We start from the raw sequence: 9,622 nt of genomic DNA on the forward strand, positions 1-9,622 counted from the left end.
AGATCTTAAAGGATAAATCTATATTGCTAAGAGGAATTGTGGCAGAATCTTTCACATTAGGAAGTGGCACCAGGAGTTTTATAGAGCTCAGCTGCTTCTATCATAACTCCTGCACCAGTTACTCTGTCGAATCAACACAAAACTGACAAAAGGCCAATCAAAATGTCTCCTGAACAGCCTATTGTGCATTTCACAACATGTGGGAAAGATCAACCGCAACCTGGTCAAGTTACCTTAGGATTATGCTACAACAGAGAGTGGCATAGAGAAGAGAGCCCATGTAAAGGCTAACTGTACTTGTTCCTAGTAAGACTGGTAATAAAGAAAAGCATAACAAAGTACAAGTGGCTGGCTCTTGTACTTTAATAATAATACTATGCTATTGGAGCCATTTCTTCGGTGGCCAAGGCCCCCTCATAATCTTACTGGACCCTCCTTTCTTCCAGACCGTTACCTTGAAGGATGTTTGAATAATAGTCAACCTTGAAAGGCAGAGATGGCTTCTTCCTCACAGGAACAATGGGGTTATTTCTAGTTCAGAAAAAGAAAGAAAAGAAAGATAATATGCTTCTCCAAGCCAAAGATCAAGGAAGATAATGTCTGCTAGAAAAGAAAGATTCAGGGTACCTAGGCGTGACACTTTTGCAGACAGCAGACACTGATGCTGGTCCTAGCTTCGCACCTCAGACCTAAAAGCCCATCCCCAGTAACACATTTTCTCCAGCAGAGTCACACGTACTCCAACAAGATCACAACTCCTAAGAGTGCCACTCCCTATATGCCTATGAAGGCCATTTTCCTTTCAATCACCGCGGTTATGTTCTTACAATTGTTCTTTCTGTAAGAACAAGCAAGCAAGCAAGCAAACAAACAAAATACACTCCATTTTGTCTTGAACTTAAGAATATTACATGTTCTGTCAGTATTCATTAAATATGGAAGACTAACTTAGTGCCTAGCAAGTGAAAACATATCTCAGAGCCATCACATTTGACACACACACCATTGTGAAAGCTACAGTTTGGTTGAAGTTATCAAAGTTTTCTCCCATCTACTCTGGTCCAGTTGCTTATTACAAAGGTCACACAGGTGAATTGATTAAGAAAACTCTCTTTAACAAAGACTTTACATATTTTTGTGTTGCGGAAAATACTTAAAAATAAAAAACAAAACAAGAAATATAATCATGCTACTACTGGCAACTCTCAGTCCCGGGTGGGCTGGCCAGCCATGTACTGGTGGGCTTTGGCCAGCCTATTCTTATCTCATGGAGACTCTCTGACTCAGAGCTCCAAAATCTCTCCACTCAGCTCACTAGGTTTCCACTGGCAGGTTGTTAACATGCTAGCCCCATACTTCAAAATCCCCACAGCCTTTTGAGGTGGACATCTGGCAAACCCACGCTTTGCTGTTCTACCTTTCTCTCTGGAACCTAGTGGGACCACTGCATGAAGGTGAAAGACCCCCGTGAGAGAAGACCCTCTCTCAAGTCCTGGGAGAACACGGCCACCCAAAGACTCACAAGAGACTGATCTTGATGCAACAGCATGAGGTTTATTGGGGGGAGGGGGGAAGCCAGTATACTGGGGATGAGCTGGTAACCCTCACAGGGGCAGAGGAGCTCAACCCTGAGCACAAGAAGTGTGGGGTATTTAAAGGAAAAAAAAACACAAACGAGGGGGAGTAAGGAGGTAACCAAGGAAACATAAAAACAGTGGAAAATTTCAGAGGAACCCAACCCATGCTTTAGTCAGGAGTCAGGGTCTTGAGGAGTCAGGAGTCAGGGTCATGAGGAAAACATCCTGCATACTCGTTATTCTCAAGAATGTGGCTTTATCATTGTCATTGTCATTCACTTTGTGATTGACCACTCCCTGGAACCACCTAGATGCTAAGACAACTGGTTTCTGGAACTAGCCAGCCTACATTCTTGGCTTGTTTCAGAGAAAATTTTCCATTCCCTTTAAGTAAAAGCTTATACACTATATATTTCTACTAAATGATCTTTTCTTCTACTCTTCAAAAGAAAGCACCACACAAACTTAGTTCAGAAACAATGGTAACTCAATCTCTGGGTGCCACAACTAGAATTCCAATCTTGTAAACCATATTAAATCTAAATCCTCTGGTGGTGAATCCACCAGGATTCGCCATCTAATCCGGAAGACACTAGTAGCTACATTTTATCCTGTTGCTACCACAGAACAAGATATAAAGTCCCTCCCTCTCTTCCGCTTTCTCTCTTCCTCCGAGCAACCCATAAGTCCTGCCTCCTCGTCCAGTGATTGGTCCCTTTATTCATTGGGGGAAGGTTCACCGAGAAGTCACCTGAGTACTCATTCCTCAGTCCAGACAACCCCTCCTGGGAAAGTGGAATTAACGTCAAAATACAGGTAGCACCAGGGCCATCCACAACATTTTTGGTCTCTGATGGTAGCTCAGATCTTTTCTATTCCTTGGGAATATTACACTGTACTTTGATTATTTATCATCCTTTGTGTAGGATGCTTAAGTTACACATGCTTAAGGATTTCACCATGATTTTTTTTTTCATCCCTAAAATCAGAGAATCAATGTCATGGTTTTTGTAACTGGATTATATAGGTTATATATTTGTCTCACTGTGGCATGAACCATAATGTTATTATACACACCTGGTGAGCCTACTAGAGACATATTTACAACTCTATTTCTGAATATCTAGCTTCCAATAGAATGTCATTATCCCACATAATCATTATATAACCTACTTCCATTGTAGAATCTCCTAATGGTGAAGGGACATCTATGTATCTGTCTAGTAAGATATTTGACATCAATATTTCCAAGCATGACTATTCAAAAACAGATACAGTTAGTTCCTCTAACCTTTCCAAAGGTCATTTGTAGTCACTTGACAGGATGACTTGGAGTCAATTAGTCCTCACTATGGTCTTTAAAGTACACTGTTTTCCTCTGACAAGGAGTAGTTCCTGTGACAGGGATCCATTCTTTTATTTGACACAAGAGACCCATTAAGTTTACACCTTTTTATCAAGCTCTAGCAACTTCATAATTACAATCACTGCCATAACAAGAAATTGCCGGCATTTGTGAGGGATGTGTCACTATTTAGGTTAGGTTGGGTTCAAATTCCTTATGCATCTGAAGCTGTCCTTGGAACTCTCTGGAGTCTCCTGCCACATCTTCCCAAGTGTTGAATGACAGGTTTGTGCTAAGAAGCCCAGCTCGAAGGCAGTCAATTGTAACAACCATTCATCTCTTAGTGATTGCCCATCTGTTAATTCTATTCTATCAAAAGAGGAAGTGTAATAATTGTGACAGTGATGATGGCCAGTCAGCTGTGACACTCTGTTTAACAGCATTCATGGAACTAGTCCCTATATCAAGAATGGATACTGTAGCTTCAGTTTACCCTCTGAAGATAAGTCTGTTAACTGTTTTCCTGGGGCCATTAGAAATCAGAGCCTACAATGCTTGCTGCATTCTAACACCATACTGGGGAGTCTGAGGTCACAGGAATATAGGGCAGAAAAAAGACAAAACACTTAGAAGGTAAATTTTTTAACTTTTGATGTTTATATGTTTATAAACAATATAAGACCATGTAGGACAAGTATATTTGGTAATAGGAACTGTCAGATTTTCCTAAAATCACGGTTTCTTCAACTGTTACCAGGACGATTCTCTCATTGAGTTGCATTGGTATCTTCATAAAACAACCAAATCAATTGAATGTCTACATGAACTCTATTTCATCCATTGACTCATTTCTCTGTGACAGCCTTGCAGTCATGAATGCTGGAGATTTCTAGTAAGATATGAAAGCACATGCTGTTCTCATCCACTAATTTATTTGTCCCTATTGACTCTGACAAATTTAGTGTTCGAATTTACATATTAATTGCCTACTTCTACCCAAAAGCCTAATTTTAGTAGAATTATGCTGTATTTATAAATCAATGTTGAGAGAAGTGGCCTCTTAAAAATGTTCATTTTCCAACTGGGAAGTGAGAAGCTATTCTCTACATCAAATTGTCTTCAGTTTTCGTGAACAATCTACAAAACGGATGCTTGGATTTTAAATCTTGCTTATGTTTGACAAACATCAGCCTAAAATGATATGAGTCTTTTGATGTTACAATAAAGGGCATTAATCAAAGATTTTTTTCCATCTGACTGTGAGTGCTAGATAGAAATATACTTATTTGTGTATATGAACTTTATATTCTATGTTCTTGCCTTTTATGTCCGGTAATTGATTTTATATTTCTTACAGTTGCTATTTAGAGAATAATAGAATATATGTAAAAAAATACTGTTTTGAAGGGTACAGTATAAAATGTGTATTCCCTATTACTTTCTCCCTCCCATGTGCAAGGATTGCAGACATAAACCAGCCCACCCAGTTCATTTCTATCTATATGTGATATAATTTTTTTCTTGATTTGATTCACTGATATTTTATTCAAGGTCTTTCCAGTTTTCCTTATGATTTATATGGATCACTATTGTAATAGATTTCATCAGGTTTTAGACTTGATCCACATAGAGAGATATGTGCCATGCATTCTCCTCCTAAGAAAATCTACCATACTTCAGCCATAGAAATTTAATTTAGTTCACGTCACTCAGTATTTGGTCTCATTATCATAAACTTTAATTCTACATTCATATTAAACAGCAGTTCACTGGTTTTTATGCAGCTTTAGTTCTGTGTTAAGGTCCTCCAGCTGACAACTGACCATATGTTTTATTGTAGGTCCATAATATAAATATATAAAACTTGCTTATAATAATCTATTGGTATCCTTGTCTACTAAATATAGAATTTGGGCTGTCTCATTCCCTGTATTCATTGATTCATTTCTATTTTTGTATTTTTCTTTTATGTCTAGTCATTTCACATCTAATAAAGTTTAGTTCAATATTGGGCATTATAAAGATATTTTGTAAGAATACATTGTGGGATTTTTGGAGTAGACTTTCATTTTGTTCTGGAAGGTAGTTGACTTCTTAGACACGCTTTAGTTTACCAAATATTTACATATATATTATATATTCATATATAATATATTTTAGATAGATAGATAAATAGACAGACAGATAGATTGATGTGATTCTCTGCATTGCCTTGGGGCTCTGTCAGCAAAAAGGTTACTATTAGATGTTTCCATTCTTTTTTAAGATTATTTATTTATTTATTTATTTATTTTATTTATGGGTACATACCCTGTGCCTATTTGTTTTCAGACACACTAGAAAAAGGTATTTGATATCATCATAGGTGGTCATGAGCCACCATGTGGTTGCTGGGAGTTGAACTCAAGACCTCTCTGGAAGAAGCAGTCAGTGCTCTTCACTGCTGAGCCATCTCTCCAGCCCCCAGATGTTCCCATCCTATCTTGGCTAAGACTGTAAGGATAATAAACCATTTTGCTTTATAATCTAGTCAGTGATGTTGTGCTATCAGAAAAATTGACTATATGAAGTAAGGAAGTCAAAGAAAATGAGGTAAGGTGACCAGAGGAATGTCTATAGAGACAGTGACATCAGCGGGATACCTGATGGCAGGGCAGCGACAAAGGGCTATCATTTCTGAGGAATGTGAAGTTACCCATAGTGCAGGTAATTGTCTTGAGAGGTCCATTGAGAGATCAGTGTGAGCATTAATGAATCTGGAAGTAGTTAAGAACCAAGGAATAGATTCTGGAATAGACAATGGGGCAAGAAGAAGACAGTGACACTTTCAGATTCATCAGACACTTGGCTTGGGTTTTTCAAAGAACCTTATGATGGTTTTTAAATGCTTTAACCTCCCTCCTAGCCCACCACCCACTAGAGATAGTGGAAAATAGTGGTTATTAGAATAAGGGGGAAATAGACCTGTTTGGAAATTGTTTTTTGGAGCAAATCCCATCTGCATTGTCATGAAATCAGCAGTTTAGTTCACAGGTCATCAGTGGCAGCTTCATCCACTTGCAAACACTTCACAGATATGCCAGCAGTCCAGTTCAGTAGTGTTGGGATAGTAGCAATGGTGGCATGAGCTAACAGAGACAGCTAGGTCTCAATCGAATTGGCACATGCCAGCAGGCGGGTAACGGGACGTGTAAGCAGGAGAGAACAGGGCCACCAGGAGAAGTGTTTTGCTGTGCCTTTCTCAACCAAGCAAATATCAGTGAAGGCTTGAGACCAAGAAACATTGCAAAGCTAGCTCTATAAGCAAGCCCCTCTCACAGTCTGTTGAGTCCTATTCATACTCTCTCCAAACATCAGGTGTCCTCCATGGGTCTTGCCTGATCACACGTCTTGCCTCAGCACAAGAGTCTGTGTTAGCAAAACTCCATGTGGGTCTGTGTCAGCTGACATCACTTTGCCAATCTGCCCAAGTCAGTAGAAGTGTCGGGAAGCCACCAGCACACCACCAGAACATTTTAGTACATTTCTCTCTAGGGACTCACAACAAATGAAGCTCAACAATGCATGTAAGGTGAGCCAATACATGCGTGTTACTAGTGAAGAATCTTTCATCACATGTCTTCTCACATTCTTGCTTTAGCAAAACATCCTTTCACCTGTGTCCGCTTCAGGAAAACACTACTTTGCATGTTTGCCCCAGCAAAACATCCTCCTACACAACTGACTTTCCAAAGAAAACAGAACTTTCCACTTCATTGGAATATTGGTATATAAATCAATTAGTTACTAATTTTGGGAACTGGTAGGGCTGCAATATCTTCAAGTAACAGTCTTCATTAGGGAAAGAAGGAAAAGGTGGATTCAACAGGAGACAGAGAGGATTTGGTGGACAGTGGCTGAGGAATTAAACTGAAGGGACTGGGGAACAGTGCTACATTGAAATTCTAATTAAGGGTCCTGAATTCCCAGGCAGTATTGTCACCAGCAGAGTCAGAGGCCCAGTTCCACTCCACCACCCACAACAGTTAGAAGAGTCACCTTTCCATTTAGAGACCTCTATTTGGGCCAAAGCAGGGTGTGCTATTATGAAGTGGAGCTGGAGACTGAGACATTGTGACACAAATGTTGAGAACAGGGTTAATAAAAAGGGCGGGATTCAGGAAAAGAAAGAGACACGGCTCAGCATGGGTATGGACTCCTTCAGGAAGAGCTGTAATTAAGTACCTTTGCAATGGTATATGAAGGATTTGCGTGGTTCCCAAGTTACACCTCTGAAGGTTGCTAAGAACCCTGCCCACTTTACTCATTGCTTTACTCATGGCTATGTGCATGTGAATGCAGGTGCCTATAGAAGCTGTAAGAAGGCATAAGACTCCCCTGGAGCTGGGACAGGCAGCTGTGATCTATTTAATATGGTTGCTGGAAATTGAACCTAGGCCTTCTATAAGAGCAGTGTTCACTCAACCATTAAGCCATCTCTCCAACCCCATAAGATTTTTTTTTTTTAAAAAAATATCATTCAGAAATGTAGTTTATAACAAGGTTAAAAGTTAAATATTTTTTTTTTTCTAAACAAAGCTTTGAGGTAGGTGGGGATATGGTCAATGAAGGACAGTGGGTAGTTCAAGAAGCACAAGGTTATACATCACATGTAAACATGGTCTATTTATTGTCATTAACAAGGTGTCTTCTGGTTTCCAGTCCTGAGCCCACAACCCTTCCTTCCATGTTACCACACACAGTTTTCTTTCTTTCTATCCTTCTTCATTGTGAAGGTCCATATGAAAATTCTTTGAGGCCTGAGGCAAACAAACATAAGCATCATGATGCATTGGATATCTTGTTAGCATCGGTTAGACCTGAGTGGTATCTCCCCTAAAGAGACGTGCTGAATGGCTAACTCCAAGTCCTTTTGAATGTGACTGTGGTTGGAGACACGTGTTATCACAGGAGATTAGGTTAAAGTAAGAATCTTAGAGTGGGCTTCCTCCTAATGTCACTGATACTTATGAATACAAATAAGTGATGTAGATATAGAACAGACATATTGATTGCATACACAGGGAACAAAGACCATATGTGAACCCATGAACAAGGCAGACACCTGCAAAACAAAGAGTTAGAGGCTTGAGAAGAAATTATATCTTTTCTACCTTTCAGTACTGCAGTTCTCTTTTCTAAACTTGAAAAATATGTCGCTCCACCTGCCCATTTTGTAATACTCGATTCACTATCTCTAGAAGACAAACAGCATCTCTTTGATGTACATAGAACATATTTCTATTTACAGTCTCATTTTTGGAGTGGCTCTCGTGTAGATCCGGTTGCTGAGGCAGCCAGAGTCGGTTGTCAAAGAGGAAAGAACAGTGTTTTCTACCCTGTATAATGCCATGTGCCACCCTTCATCCCTGTGTTGTCAAGGTCTAGAGTCATTAATTCATGTGTCCATATCGTTCTCTGTTTTCATTTTTATTTGTGATGGGTACTGATAATACAATTAGATACCTTTGTTCATTTCTGACAAACACTCACTGACTGCTTACTATATACCAAAGACTAATCTAAGTGTTAGGGAAGATGTTCAATACAACAGACAAAAACTCTCTGCTGTCATACAGTCTATTTTCCAGTTGCTCTAATTGGGGAATTTGATGTTTTCCAAGTAGATTTCTTATGATCATTTTCTACACATTCTGACAGGTATTTTTTTAATTAATATAAAATTACTCTTCCCTGGACCTATTTTTATGAGGTGGGGACTGTTAGCCCAGCTGGTGTATCTGATTTTGCAGGTATATGCCACCACACCTATCAACCTTCTAGCTGAGAACATATCATATCTTTAAAAAAAAGTAGTTAGTTGTACCAATATTGATTTGTAAATAACAGTTATGACCTTCAAGACGTGATTTGGCCTTGGAAGAATATTTTGGGGTCTGACCTAGCTTAGGGATGTACACTTCTCAAGGGACTGTTATTTAAATTGCAAAGCTGACATTTTAGGATCCTAAAATATGTGGTTAGGGGAATTAATCACACAATCATTCCTTGTTAAATTCTCTAAAAATGAGCTAACCCATAGGTTGCTTTCAATCCTTGACTAAAGATTCTGTAACCCTGAATTTGAATTGTTCAGATTTAGTGCAGATAGAGCATGGGTGTGAGTCACTGAAGGCAAGCCCAGCCATGCAGTTTTTTTTCTTTTTTCTTTTTCTTTTCAAATCTTTTACTTTAGAAACTGGACAGAGAACCCAGTTCCTTTTTATTACTTTCTCTATTAGAAGCAGCTGATTCTTTAAAGAATAGGCACAACTTTAATTTTTTTGCTTGTTTGTTTCTATTTTTCTTCTGGCCAGCAATGTGTATGTTTTTTAAGGGGAGCAAACCCACGGAATATCTCACTGAGTTAGTCAGCTTCTAGGCAGGAAACACGTTACAATCAACACAATTTAACGGAAAGGAACACAACTAGGAGACTATTCACAGGGTGTTGGCAAGACTGAGGCTACTAGCAACGGTGGGAAGCCATTCCACCCGAACAGAGCACTGCAGGGTCATTGGAAGTATGTGACCATTAGAGCTACGCCAAAATCCTTTTATGAATCTCAGACCCAGTGGATACTGTTCCATCCTTACCAGGCAACTGCAACATTCGCTAATTGGATGAATCTAAATCTGTCTCCTATCTTGAGTCTTTCCT

Source organism: Mastomys coucha, unplaced genomic scaffold (assembly GCF_008632895.1).
Source record: "Mastomys coucha isolate ucsf_1 unplaced genomic scaffold, UCSF_Mcou_1 pScaffold12, whole genome shotgun sequence".
Taxonomy (NCBI): Eukaryota; Metazoa; Chordata; class Mammalia; order Rodentia; family Muridae; genus Mastomys; species Mastomys coucha.